Genomic DNA, 15,796 nt, shown 5'->3' with positions numbered 1-15,796 from the left:
ATGGTCAAGAAGACAGACAGCAGAGACACTCGATTTCAACCGTAAGTTCATATAATACGATACCCCATGCAGTGGTGAAGTCTATACTGTACTTACATTTTAATAAAATAATGATTGTAAAGATCTATTTTTAAAATCCGGAAGCAGTCTTATACACCACTCTTATGCACAATACGAAGATGTCATTGAGTCACAGTTTAGGAAATGGAGGCTTTATTTATCACCATAGAACGCAGCATCATACATAGCCATTTCCATTAAAATATATATATGTAGCGACCCATGGGTCCCCCAAGCGAGACCAGCGGCAGAATCTCCTTGCTCCAGCCGGTGACGTCACAGGCGGACAGTCTCGGCGCCGAGGTGGCTGGTCACGTGACCACCAAAGCGTGCCGCGCGTGCGGTTATAATCCCTTGCACCTGTCGGTCACGTGACCACCGAAACACGCCTCGCCTGAGAGGCGTGGCTTTCGGTTTCGGTTATGCTTTCGGGTTTTGGATATATATGCAGCCCGATAAACGGGCTTTAGAGAGTTCCCGAGTTGGTTTTTACAATAAACATCTTCTCGGACGAGTTTGTGTCTTGCCCGTCACTTCGTCCGTATCAAGCAAGAGCCCCGGCTCTTCATATATATATATGCAATACAATGGGCATTTCGGTGTTCAGCAAATCATTTCTGGTGGCCATCTTGGAATATGTATGATGACGGTGCCTTCCAGGAAGTCGCGTATCAGCAGTGGGGGTGAATGTTTTGCGATCAACTGCACAAACTGCTATCAAACTGGGGCAAAAGAATGTGATCTAAGGTTCTACAAGTGAGTAGTGATTATTCGTCATCTCTCTGCTGATTCATATTCAGTTGTTTTGAGTTTGATTTTGAGCGAGGAAAATCAGCCTTGCTACATCGGTGGCCTACAACTAGGTAGGCCTGGCGGCTATTATTATCAACACTACTGATTGTATGGAAGCCAGTGGGACTGTGATTGCATTTGATTGATTGGGACTGATGGTGGGTGGTATCAGGACTGATTAGATGGGGGAAGTCAGGGGAGGGTGGTCGCTACCCCGGGTTCCGTTGATGGGCCTGAGGTTCTCACGTATTTTTTTTTACAGCGTAGCCCATAGGGCAAAGCCGTCTAGAACAGTGTTTGTCCATCCAACCATCCGTATGTATGTATGTATGTATGTATGTCCCCTCAAATGTATACCAATCAGAGCTGAAGATCTGCTCACATGACAGGGTGATGTGATTATGTCTGATGCCCTTACGGTGGTACGGTGGCTGACTCCGTACACTGCCATTTTGATTCCAATGTCGTTCAGGCCTAGCATATCGTTGAACCTGTCATATATCACAATCGCCATGCTATACCTTTACGTTTTTCATTCAGTGTGAAACACAAACAAACCGATTGTTAAATGATTATATCAAATATCGAAAGCATAGATGTTACAGACCTTCACTGACACAGTACTTATAGGCCTTCGGCTTCATGCCTTCATTCCTCACCTTCAGGCTGCTGCACACAAATTAGCCCAGGTTTCTTAATTAATAAGGTTTATTAGTATCGTTTTGGTAATAATAATAATAATGGCGTTAATAATAATAATATAGTAAATATAATCGTAACACTGCAATCCTTTTGTCGTTATTGAAAAGTTTCTACATCGAAGCGGTGTGATGTTGGTTCATTGTTGACTCGAAACATATTGTTATGTTGGTGGGGTAGTGGTACGTAGAGTCAGGTAGATTTGTATAAATTAACATGCTCCGGATGTCGGGTAAGAACCATCACTATGTAATAAGTTTTGTTCAGGCGAATGTCAGGTTAAGTGTATCTTCGTGGTCATACGAGGATGGCCCTCGTGATAGCTAGTTGTAGGGATTATGGAATAAGTGACCTTGTTCGTCAAACCTCAGTAATTTATTTCCTACTAGCGGGGTCACCCGTGGGAATCCCACGGGCATGGATGTGTGTGACATTTCGACATATTGAGTGTTACGTGGTCCCCTCGGTGAATACCTGGTCTCGGTGACCCCCGGACCGTGAGAGGAACTTCGCCAGAAAGTTGTATTATATAGGCGCTTTCGCCACGCAATCCATATGAATTCCACCCAAGAGAAAACTGATGTTCAAGGATATATTTCAATGGTAATGACACCATACAATTTCAATGATACAACCACGGAGATTTTCCCCGAGCAATCAATAGCAAACAACCATCCACAATTCCCAATCCACAATCAATCCCCTATATGATTAAGATGGCCATCTTATATATGTGGGTTCACTTCGGTACTCACGACACCCTTTTGGTCTCTGCTCCTCACAATGTCTCTGGGCCCCTCCTGACCAAGATACTGGTCGGCGTCGCCGCACTCGGGCGGTTGAACGAACCCCGGGTGGACGTTTTTCCACCGGGCAGGTATCGTACCAGGCACCGTGGCTGCAGCCCCTCGTGGCCACGCGAAGCGGGTACGGTAGAGCAAGCCAAAAGCCCCACGCCGCTTGCAAGGCGCGTTAGGCCCCAACGTGCGACCCGCACGCGTCTGTTTAGACGGTGCCGCGAACAGTGCCAGACGCGGGGTCGATGCACGGCCCCACGTCAACTTGACGTCTCCACCGGGCAGGTACACGTCCCGGTAATTCCTCTCGCCAGACGGGCTGCGGAACGCCGCTTTTCCACGCAGCGCAAGGTCGATCCCACCTTTCGTCGGAGCGGGGCGAGGAAGAAGAAACCTCCCTTTTTTTCCTCGTGTCTTTTCCTCTTCCGTTTCCGGTCACTTCCGTTTCCGGACACTTTTCAGAAGGGCTCCTGACCCTCCAACCACAACAACCCTTAATCTACTATACACGGATAAGCAAAGACCTGAATGGTAATTTACATACATTCACATAAATATGTAACATGAGTTAGATGCTGCACATTCATTTTTACAAAATGGTTACTGGCAAGTCATCAGATCCAGAAATGGTGTAATGAACACAATTTATTTATTTCACATAATATGTGACCCTTCACTCCTCTTCACCTGACACTCTCCTCTCTCCACCTGACACTCTCCTCTCTCCACCTGACCCTCTCCTCTCTCCACCTAGCACTCCTCTCCTCTCCAATCCCTCACATTCCTCTCCTCTCCAATCCCTCACCTCTCCAATCCCTCACACTCCTCTCCTCTCCAATCCCTCACACGCCTCTCCAATCGCGCCTCACACTCCTCTCCAATCGCACCTCACACTCCTCTCCAATCGCCCCTCACACTCCTCTCCAATCGCGCCTCACACTCCTCTCCAATCGCGCCTCACACTCCCCTCCAATCGCTCCTCACTCGCCTCTCCAATCGCGCCTCATACTCCTCTCCAATCACTCCTCACTCGCCTCTCCAATCGCTCCTCACTCACCTCTCCAATCGCGCCTCACTCGCCTCTCCAATCGCTCCTCACTCGCCTCTCCAATCGCTCCTCACTCGCCTCTCCAATCGGCTTTTCCCCGTCTCGTTTCTCTCGTTTTTCTCCCGTCTCGTTCTTTTTCTTGCTCCATCATGTTCAAATTTGCATTGACGTTCATCGATGGACTCGTTCGCCCATCTCATTCGTTTTCTTGCTACATCCTGTTCAAGTCTGCGTTCTTCATCGATCGTCTCATTCATTTTGGAAATAGAAGTTTCCACGCAGCGCATGAATTGTCACGATCCTCAAGAGGAAGTGTCTCGTAATCATCAAATGATAAATGGCAAGTAAATTATATTGTGGAAAATTAAAGATTTCAAATAAACCTATGTAAAGTGCATGCGCACATAACTAATAAAAAAAAACGAAGAAATATCTCTCGGTAATTTCCTGAAACATATTTTACTTCCGGCTAATAATGTTGAATTAAATAAAAACGAAGAAATATATGTCGGCATCATTGTTGACGTTTTTGTGACGACTGTCATCAAACGAAAAAGTAATATATCTTAACGGAAAAGCAAAAGCGAATTTTTAATATATGTCGACACGTTGCCGTCGGTGTCATGTTGGGCGGTGTATGATACACCATGACGCGATTTAAAAAAATATATCTCTGCATTTTCCCGCGTGTGTGGAATGTTCTCAATTATTGCTGACACCGAGTCTAAAACCATCGATAAAAATGAAATCAGATGGTGAGTTAGATTGGAGATAAAGGCGTGAGAGAGACTCAATGGCCTTGAAGTTACAGGCCTTTGAGAATTCATTTCGTTCTATAAACGGCAACTTTCATCGGATTTTCTTCCCGTTTTTTTTCAACCGAGTCTAAAACTATGTTAGCAACTGTGAAAAATGAAATGATATATCGAATTAGATTTGAAATAAAACTGGGAGAGAGAGCAAGACACCACGGGCCTACAAAACAGGCCTCAAAGCTATGCGAGTTAATAAAATGGTGGATATTTGTTTATATGAAGCCTCTCCCAGAATGGGTGGAGCTATGGGTGGAGCTACTCTGCAAACCGAGTAAGCCACACCCCGGACAGACGTCCAACAGACAGAATCATCTACGGCTATTATAATATAGATGCCCCTTTTGGCACCACACCATAGACACTAGTGAGAAAGTGCTATTAAAATACACTAAATAACAATAAAAAACAACCGGAAGCCAGGCATCAAGCACTAGGGCTGATAATCCCGCCTGGCAGGCACACATAACTCAGGCAGGCCGAGAGCCACGCCCAGAAGGACAGTGATTTTGTGGGAGTTGACCAACAGGAAGGCCGGGGTAAGAAGGGACTCGCTGATTGGTGAAGGAAGGACGAGGAGGAAGGAGTGGGCTGATTGGCAAGGTTCGACTGATGACGTCAGTGGTGGCCTGCGGGCATTGGTGGAGAGGCCCAGATGACGTCACAAGACGGTCAATAAAAGAACTCTCGGACCCACATTTTCTCTCTTGCTTTCTCTTGGTCTCTTCCCTTCTTCTTGCCTTCTCTCTCTCTTGCCCTCACGCCTTCCTCTGCCCTCGACTCCCTCCTCTTGGTTCCGGACTTTGGTGGAAGACGGCTGTGTTTGGACGACGGGCTCCAGGAAGCGATCGGACCGATCGGGTTCAGTAGCACCATCGGGAGACATGCAGAGGGAGCCGGAAGAGCCACGGCCCAAGAACTGCGATTCTCAGTGCGTGGACAAGTGTACGAGCGCTGCAGCGCGAACGGGCGCAACGAGGCCTGGTTCTCGCCAACACACGCACTTCGCAGACCCTGACGAGATCCCACCAGTGGTCGGAGCTAAGTGCACACACACCCCATTCTTTTCCAGGTTATTCTTCCCTTCATCTGTGTTCAAGTCTGGTGTGGGAGATATCCCGTTTAGGAACTTAGTTTTACCGTCCCGCTTTTCTTTGTCCCGGCATTCCGTTTTAATAAACCTGTTGATTTTTGTACATTTTAAATCCGCCTCGGTTTGAGTTTATTGTCCGCAGGTTTGAGGTCTGCGGTGGGATCCGTGAAGGTATGCTCTTCATCATCCCCTCCCCTTTCTGCCCCCGCATATATAAAATCCGCATTTGATCAACGCCTCTGAGTTAAAGCTTGCTTTGGCTCTTCGTGATCTCTGTGGTGTTCACCTGGGGACCCCCGCTTTGGGGACCCCCGTTCCCGAAAAAGGCCAACCCCCGCTTTGCGGGGAAAAATGGCCTCTAAAGGTGGTTATAACTAAATCAAACAAGCCGTCCTACGCCAATGTTAGACTTTCGGTCTTGTTTAGTATGGTACAGCGAAACCCCTCGTCAGCTCCTCCTCAGTTCTTCATCTTTACATGATTGAAGATTCATGGCCGGTGAAAAATCACGTTATGCTGTGTTTGAAGTCTCACATTCTTGTGGGGTTGGCCGGGGGAAGTTTGGCTCAAGTCTTTCACTAACCGGCTGGTTAGGCGCGATGTTCAACGAAGGTTAGGGCAGCAATTTTGTAATTTGTACAGGTTGCCGGAAAATAGCTCAGTGGCGCCTCAGGTTTCACTGTGTGAGAGCTCTGCAAAGTTGATTTGAAATGTCCATGTTGGATCCTGCTGCTGAATGAATTTTTTTTTGTTTTGATTGATTCACCAACGCAAATAGATATTGTTTTCTTTTTCTGTCTGTATAATGTATTTGTTACTATGTGAAATTATTTATATTGTAAACTTGACATTATTAGTCCTTGGACTACAGTCATGTACATTTTTCTCTTTATTCTAATAAAACCGAATTGAATTTAATTGAATTGAATACCTTGCCGACTCTTCACAAAGGACACCGTGGGATCTTTAACGTGTCCACCAACTAATATTGGTGATGGAGAGCCCTGTTTAATGTCCATCGGAGGGATGGCACACAGATTGATGAATCACACCGTCTGTAAAACACCAGGATGACAGTTTATAACTGGGTCGGGATTCAAATCCAGGCTAGAAAAGCAAAAGCAGTACCGAAAGAGGCCGCTGACACATGAAGAGACACAAACTTCAACTTATAGCAAAGATTTGTTAATACCTACTGCACTTTATTTATTGACTTTTCAACACATATTGTGAAGTAAAAAGGCTGCTTCTGTGATTTTGCTTTGTTTATGAGCTTGTTGCTATTCTAATTTAGGATCTTCATTTTAGAAAGTTCTTTTTTTTCAAGTTACAAAAGAGAGAGAAATGGTGGTGGGCCTGCGATGTTGGTTACTCCTTTGGTTGTTATTTTCCTGTGCTGCCTAGCAATCCGTCGGACGACTGATGACCACAGAGTTATATGTGGCTGACGCGGTCTCAGGACCAGAGTTTGGGCAAAGGTCCAAGGAGTTCCCTCATGACAAACCCAGACCGCAGATCCATAGCAATATATTGTAAGGTTAAAAGAGCCATTACGAAATGGGTGGCGATGTCCATCGGTTCGTTAACATTTCAGCTTTATTGCCTCTCCTCTATTACTGGGCTGGTTATTTTTAAACTGACCATCAGAGATGACCCTCAGAGCCACCCAGATCTATTATTTAATATCCAGTTTCATGGCTTTTCCGTTGACATATATATATAGAGAGAGAGAATGTAAACGAGCGTTGTAAAGCACTGTTGATATCTGACGGGCCATGAGTGGAGTATTCACGCACAAGTATTTCACAAATGATAACGAGTCAAATGTGGCACAAATACTCCACGAGTTACCCGTCTGATATGAAGAGTGCTACACAACGCCAGTTAGGTTTTATATTTATGCCATGATCCCTCGAATTGGATGTTTTTAGATGAAAAGCAGCTCAAATCTTCAGCGCAAAACTTTTTCAATTGATGACGTCACAATAGCGATTACATATTTCAAGATGGCCACCGCGAGTTAGAGTGGCGCCAAAGGAAATTCCAGGCATGGCCATTCTATTGTATATATACATTGCTACTGCCATATCAATGCCTTTTCTTCACCCTGATACTGTAGCCACTCATGCCACGCCCACTGTACCCACTACACTGCCCTATAGAACTTGGCCAAGTACTGTACTGCAAAAATGGAGGATCTTGGAAGTGTGTTCTACTGTGCTTGGGTATATACTTTAATTTAAATAAAAATTTAAAGAGGTTTAAAGGCATATAAATAAATAAATTCTGGGTTTTACCGCCGTTTTACCCAGTGTCTATTTCATCACTCTGATCACTTTACCCAGTGTCTCTATCTAAATTGTCACATTAGTTCTTCATACCTGTTGTTTGTGTCCTTTATAATGTCCTCAAAAATAGTAAGTTTCCTGTTTGGAATGATTTTCAACTTTGTTTCACTGTCAGGCAGGCAGACAGAGTAAAAATCACTCCTGTCTGTGCATACACAATCGGGACAATTTCAGAGCCAAAGTACGGTACAGCCAAAGTAAGTTGTCTTCCTATTCATGTTACGATTTGTGTTCAAAATGCATTCAATTTCAATTAATTGTTCCTGGATCACAAACTGACGATCATAAACTGATAAGACAGACAGACAGACATGAGCAAATTGCTTAACCCTGCTTTTCGCTTCGCGTGTGCAGGGTAATAAAGAAACAGCAGAGTAAAACAACTGTCACATAAATAAATCTTAAATCCAAGCTTGACAAACTAACTCCATGATACTCCACTACCCAAACTCGTAACTTTTAACTGGAGAGTTCATACAACACCTTACACTGCGTAGTCTTGAGAAAAAGGACGTGGAATGTTTGAAACTCCTGCTTTACATTTCCGAGCATGATCTATATTTCCGACGAGCTGTGATTTTGTCTGCATCTTGATATTCCCAAATGCTGAGTGCGAGCAGCAAACTTGATTGGTAGAGATGACGTAAAATGGCATAATATTTTGTCCAAGTACTGCTAAACTAGAGGTTTTTGGAAGTGGCAAGAATGTGATTTGTGTTCTACAGAGTTCAAACATATTGTCGCGTGACTCCCCTTGGTTAATACCGGGTTAGTCAGGGATAGCCAAAGCAAGCTTTTACACTCCGAAAGTGATGCCCAAATGCGGATTTCACTATATATGCGTGGGAGGAAGAAGAAAGAAGAGGAGGCTGAAGCTTACCTGTCGCAATCATCGGCAGTCCCAACCTGCAGGAAATAAACTCACACGAAAACGGATTTAGAATGTACAGAAAATAATGAAAGGATTTATTAAAAGAAATGCCAATAACAAGAAACGCGACAGTAAAACTAAATTCCTAATCAGGACGTCCCCACACCAGACTTATAATACAGACACAGGAAGAAAAGAACGTTGGAAAATAATGGTGTGATTTGTCATGCAGTTAGCTCAACTCGCTCGGTACGTCATCAGCAATCTTTCAGGACCAGTGCGCAGTCCCGACGCGGCTCCGGGGTTGGCGGGAAACCGTTCGTCGTTTGGCGCGCACAAAGTCAGGCCTCCGTTCTCCTCGCACGCCAAAGGATCGTTTCAGTCAGAGTGTCGAAGGCCAGGGGTGAGCGAGAGGCAGGAACGTCGAGGGACAAGAGAAAGATGCGAGAGGCGAGGAAGGGCAAAATGCAGGCGTGAAGAGTAAAGAGCAAGAGCGCAAGAGTAGAGGGTCAGCGAGCAAGGGGGCAGGAAGCAAGAGAGAAAATGTCCCTCCTCGAGTTCTTTTAACATCGGGTCCTGACGTCATCAGTGCTTCTACCCCAATGAGCGCGCCGCTTCTTGATCGCCCCTGACATCATCGGTGGTCTTTGCCAATCGGCGCTCGGCTTCCTCCTCGGCCTGCCTTCCACCAATCAGCGGGTATCTTCTTGCTCTGCTCTGGCCAATCACGAGTCTTTCCTTAACCTGGCCTTCCCATTGGTCAACTCCCGTCCAATAGTGAGTCGCTTCTTGCTCTGCCCCGGTCAATCACGAGTCCCCGGGGCGTGTCTTCGACCTGCCTGAGCTATGTGAAGCGATGTAGATGGTGGTGTCCATCGGCAATGTTCAGAACTGGATTCCGGTTGGTTTTATTGTTATTATTTAGTGCAATTAATGGGCAATTCCTCCCTAGTGTCTGTAGTGCAGTGCCAAAAGAGCCAAAGGTTAAATCACTGAGGTTTGACGAACAGGAAAATAAACATAATCCTTATACTAGTTAACATGCCCCATTCCTCGTAATGGAGATGAAGATACAAGCTTAATCCGAACACACGGTCTAAACAAGTACTTATTACATCAATGTTTCTACACAACATTGGGAGCAACTACCTATACAAATCTACCTTGGTTAAAGTATCCCTACCCCTACAAACGAAACAATATCATTCAATTGAAATAAGATAAAGGTTTTAAAGGCTGTAGAAAAAAAAACATTCGGAAGGTTACCATCTTTTACACCATTTCATTCATTTAACTTATGACTAACACATTATTACCCTGCGCTCGCAAAGCGAAAGGCAGGGTTAAGCATTCGGGTACATCGTACGTCGTACGTACGTACGTGCGTGTCTGCATTTAAAAAAAAATCATTTTCTCGGCAACCGTTGGTCCGATTGGCATGAAATTTTCACCATAGGAGGGCCTCCTCCTGTAGAATATTTTAGTGAATAGTATGACGTCACAGGTCACGTGGTACAGGCGCCATCTTGGAAAAAACAAAAACCTTTGCACCTCTATATCTCAAAAACCGCTGCACAGAAATAATTGAGACAGGTCTCATTGCAAAGAACTCTCCAGGTGGAACAACATATGTGAATGATGACGTCATAGGTGCCGCCGTTATGACGTCATAATTCGACAAGTAAAAAACGTTATCCGATCAGGATGAAATTTCTTTAGCATCTTCTCGGTATAAATTGATGCAGAAATAAAATTATAATGACGTCGTAGATCACGTGGTTCGGGCGCCATATTGTTTTGAGTGAAAAACCACTAAAATCCAATTTTCTCCTAAATGACTGAACAGATCGAGGCCAAACTTTGCAGGCAGAATCGCATACCCATGACGAACAAAAAAGTCACAAAGCATGATGTCATGCGTCACATGGTTTCGGAGTTATGACGTTTTTAAGCATAAACGTTTAAAACCTAGCTCCTCCCTCATTTTTGATCCTATTGAGGGGAAACTTCACAGATGTGTTCAGCATATCAGTCTACTAAAATGACCTTTTGGAATTTGCGATAGGTCACGTGGTTTGGCAGATATATATAATTAAACACAAAAAAAAAATTTATAACTCTTGAACCGCTTCATTGATCGACGCGAAACTTTATATTATAGTAGAGGTAATGAAGTGTAACATATGTGCAAAATTTCAAGATGATTGGATGTACGGTCTGGAAGCTAGAAGTTGTTATTGCATGAAGAAGAAGTCATCCTGTGTGGGCATGGAATTAATTTATCTTATCACACTGCACGTGACGAGCAGGCAAAGTATGGAGCGACCTCATGGGGTCATTTTGACCTCAAATAAAATTCTGATTTCAGATTTGTCGATCGCTGAGGTATATTAACACACGACCAAAACAGATTTGGCGAAATTCCGACGATTTTTGACGAAAATATAACATTTGTGTCTGCATTTCAGTAAAGTAAGGTGCATGCCGTGTCAGCATTTTAAAAATTGAAACGTGGCTCATTGTAAAGAACTCCATATGGGGAATAGGTGTTGTTAACGATGACGTCATTGGTGCCATAATTATGACGTCATAATTCGACAGGGACAACGCTTAATCTGATGAGTTTGAAATTTATTGAGCATGATCTATGCGACAATTATTTAGAGAATATAAATTTATGATGTCATCGCTCACGTGGTCTGGCAGCCATATTGGATCAAAACAAAAGAAACGTTCAAAAATAGAAGAGTTGGCTCACACCAAGTTGACTGCGCAGGGTAAGTATTCTATGAATACCATCTAGTTAGGTTGAAAGTAACTACTAACAGCAGCACAGTACTGTATATTTACAGGACTAGTGCATACTGTATACAGGTGTTGGGAATGAGGTAAAAAGTTTCGTCTTGGAGTAAAAAGTGCATTTTTCTCATGGACCTGTTCCTTTTAACACAGAAAAGGAAAGAAAAAAAAGGAGAAAGTGAAGATGAGAGGGTTTGGAGGTTGATGGTTGCACTGCTATCCAACTGTTGCATTGATGAAGACTGTTGTGAACTGGGGTAGCGGCTGTCTAATCGCTAGCATCCCAGCCAACTTCCAAATTCCTGCCCAAATCTCCATGGTGGCTGCGCATCAGTGAAACAGTCAGACCAAACCAAACCAAACCAAAACCTTTCAGCCTTCAGTCCTTCCGCCTTTCAGGCCAAACTCTCAATTGAGTCCTGGTCCAATATGCATACACGAACAAATAAATGAACATATTTAGAATCACAGTTTTTGTTATTTATCCCCAATCATAACTCGTTACAATTAGGTTGTACAACTACCATTAACGGTATGATACAGAAATTATAACTTCTCAGCAGGTACCCAGGGAAATGCCATGTAATGTAAAACGTGACTTCAACAATATTATGCAAAGAACAGTTAGATGGCAGGAAGCAGTATCAAATCAACCATTGACTTCACTCACTCCAGCCAGAGAGCATCGAAAATGGTAGTCTGCCTTACTGGCAGATTAGCAAAGAAGGCAGCATACCGATCGTATCACCTGCCTCTATAGCAAGAACTCTCCATCAGCAGAGGCCACTACCCCAACCCAGGTAGCGCATTTTTCCACAAAGTAAATGCCAAACTGAAGCACTTCCAGGCAGCACCATCTAACACTCTTATAGCACCTTCGTAAATATAATCGTAACACTGCAATCCCTTTGTCGTTATTGCAAAGTTTCTAGATTGAAGTGGTGTATGGTTCATGAATCAATTATAAGCGGTGTACGGTACAAATAACACGGAAGTAAGGAATTAGCTTTGGTTTTTTAAAGTAATATCATCTATCTATAATTCCAGTAATCTCTGTGTGTCTGTCTGTGTGTTTGTATGCGACAACGATTTCTCGACAACTACCGGTCCGATATACTTGAAACTTGCCAGGTATATTGCTGGGGACCCGAGGATGTGCCTTTTCAAGGTTTGAAATTAATCGGACAATTACTTACCGAGATATGTCCAAAAAACGCTTCAACCAATCACAGAGCAGCGAACGATCGCGTTTGCCGAACGTGGCGGGCACACTCTGCCTCGGATGGCACATTTGAGAGCGTATTCATTTATTTCACGTTTGCAAACTATGTTGGCGTTAAACTATGTTTTACAACTGATAAAAACGAATTTGCGATTCATTCGCTTTCCTGCGCGTTTGTGTACGCGATGGCGATTTCTTTACCAAACTCCGGAAGCCGTTCGCTTTGGACCGAACCATTGCATGTAAATAGAGGGGGGGGATTGTCACCACTCGCAAGCCGTTCGCTTTGGACCAAACCATTTCATGTAAATAGAGGGGGGGGATATAATTTTAGATATAGATATAGTACGGGCAATGCCCTAGTTTTCTTAATAATGATAACGTAACATTAATATTATAGTAATCTAATCATAACACTAATCCCTTCGTAGTGACTGCAAAGTTACTGGAGGTTAAAAGATATCATCTTCTATATATTAAAGTAACGGCAGTTTTGAGTCTGGCCATCACGCTACCTCATTACGTCTATGATGTCATTACGACGGCTGGCTCCACCGACCGACATTTTAACTTACGAATTTACGAGTACACCTGCTCACTTCCAGTGAGCAGGAAGGGTCATTCCTATTTGGGTATATAGATTACAGTCGATCTGTTGTCGGGTCTCAAGAACATTGGGTGTATTCATTTGCCAAGTTTCTTGTGGAGAGATCGCCAAGTGGTTTAAGCATGCGAGCAAGCACTCCATTCAAAACCGTTAAGGAACGGCTGGCTTGGCAAGCACAAGCTAGCAGCTTGGTAAATGAGCACAACCCGGGCTTCCTCCCTTTCCGTTTCGTGTTAAACAGCAGGAAAAGTGGGTTTCATTTGTGGTTTTCAAAACAAAACCTTAATTGGTGGGTTTCAAAAGGCCACTACGAAAAACGTGACTTTAGCGGCAGGAAGGGTCGTATTATTTACCCAACCCATGTGGGGTATATAGAGCACAGTAGATCTTCGCTCAGTTCTGTAAGTAAAACCTACCTCACGGCTGTCAGGATTTCTCCAAATTTCTTTGTTTAATGTTATGAGACTGTTAATCTGCATTGACGACTGTTTAAAAAGCTAATCATATGTGTTTGTGGTTTATAATATTTTACAAGCCCAGCTATGCCGCTGTTAGACTTCCGGTCTTGTTAATTTTTTTAATTACATTTAATAATGCTATTATGTAAAATTAATCGGGTTTAATTCGTGTTCGGTGACCAATTAATCACTTATTACATGTATTTAAAGGGGATTTATTGTTCAGGTTTATGGACATCCAGCTTACAAACACATTAATTATCAAGAACACAGTATGTCCCGAAACCGGGGACTGCCTGTATTTGCTAAATTCTTCACTCCAATGTGCTAAGTTATCACAAAGAGAACTGGCAGTTCCCGGTTTCTCGAAGTCTCCACACAGAAAAATATGGACAATACATACAAAACACAATGACAAACAAACGCACATTCATTGATGTTGGGAGCTCAATTCAGTTATTAACTCTCTCATCAAGATTAAACTGTATTCTGCGAGGTGTTGGGCAGGTGTAAATAAGCTGGGCTCATATAAGGAAAGAAGTGAGGCAAAGCTTAGTGTTACATCAGGCAAAACTTTTCACTCTTGACATCATCTCGTGGGTCGCTGCTTTGCTGTCTTTCTTGAGACATAGTAGGCACGCCACCTGTGGGGTCCAACTTCACCAGGTTAGTTGTCCCAGCTTTGCCAGCCCTCCCTACAGGGATCAAATCTGGCTCTTTTTCATATTGTACCTGTCTCTGGACTCGGCTCAACATTTGCCACCTCTTCAGAGATACAGCATCCTCAAAGGCAAGCTCTGCACGCTGCTGCACAAGCACATTTAAATATCTTTTTGCCAAAATAGATACCTTGAGTTAATCCTGTCATGCCAGTGAATCAGTCATTCCAAGCTGGCCAGAAAGGTGTCGTTTTCTCAATGCTTGGTACCGAGAACTCTCCAGATAATTCTCTCGCCCCAGCCCACTTCCCCTTCCTCTCCTTTGTCCCTGGAACATAATTGCGATGTTCTGGATGGTGTGCGCACCAAGAGTACATCTCATTCAAAATAGTTTTTCAATCAGTGCTCTTGAAGAATAGTCTATACAGCTGCCAGAAAACAAGGAAAAGGATTTCCATATTTTCGATTTCATGACCTTCTATTCTCTGTGCAGTACAATCCAGACATAAGATGATATACAGTGCCTTCAGAACGTATTGTCGCGTTTCTGGTAATGAAAATCTTTCCAAGGAATGGATAGTGTTACGTGCTCCTCCCCGACCCCTGGTCACGGTGTACCTCCGAGCCCCGAGAGGGGTCACGGCAGAAAAATGTGTTATTCTGTATGTCAAAGATCAATGGGGAAGCCACCCCAATTGTTACTCACAAACAAATATTGCATTAAAAGATCACACAAGAATAACAGTACAACAATAAATAGCAGTCAAAAGTACAATCAATACATCTTATGATGGTACCATCAGCTAGTATAGGGTAACTCACTGTGCTCCAAGTGAGTGAAAAAAGAACATTCCCCAATGTCTCTATATTCCCATCTTCAAGCTCAAAGTTGATCCCCTCCAGCGATCATCAGAGCGATGTCGAATCGAAACCAGTATCCCGTTCAGCTGACGGGCCCAGTCACGCCGCCAAAACTGCACAAAGGCGTACGTGGCCAAAGCAGCGCAAAGAGTCACGCGGCCCAAAGCTGCGTAAAAGCGCACTCAAGGCGACTGGGAAATCCCACGCTCTGGTATGGATGTTTTACAGCTCCAAATCGGCGAACCTCAGGTTTGCCTTCAAAATCCGCCTTGCACACACACATCCCAGATAGACGTCTGAATGGTGAAAACAGCTGACAAAGCAACGAAACCCTGCTCGACGCGCGAAGCGCGCGAGTCAAAATGGCCGACGGCCCGTACTCGGGTCGAAACGACACGACGATGATTCCTCGGAATCCAACGCCAACCCTGACACGCAGGTTGATCAGTCACAGCGATAACAACTCTGTCGCAGGAATTCCTTTCCCAGGAACCCCGAAAGTTCACTAGCGACTTTCATTCGACAACGTTCACCCTTGAAGCAACCTTGAAGCAACCAGCTTCTTGTCCGACTTTACTTCGCTCCGCCTTTTTTTTTTCTCCCTTCTTCTTCGTCTTCCGGTTCCCGATCCGGTTTCCTGTTTCTTTTAACATTAACTTTGTTTACCTTT

This window comes from Myxine glutinosa, chromosome 10, assembly GCF_964187855.1.
Source record: "Myxine glutinosa chromosome 10, kmMyxGlut1.1, whole genome shotgun sequence".
NCBI classification, from domain to species: Eukaryota; Metazoa; Chordata; class Myxini; order Myxiniformes; family Myxinidae; genus Myxine; species Myxine glutinosa.
Note: the sequence above shows the minus strand (reverse complement) of the source record.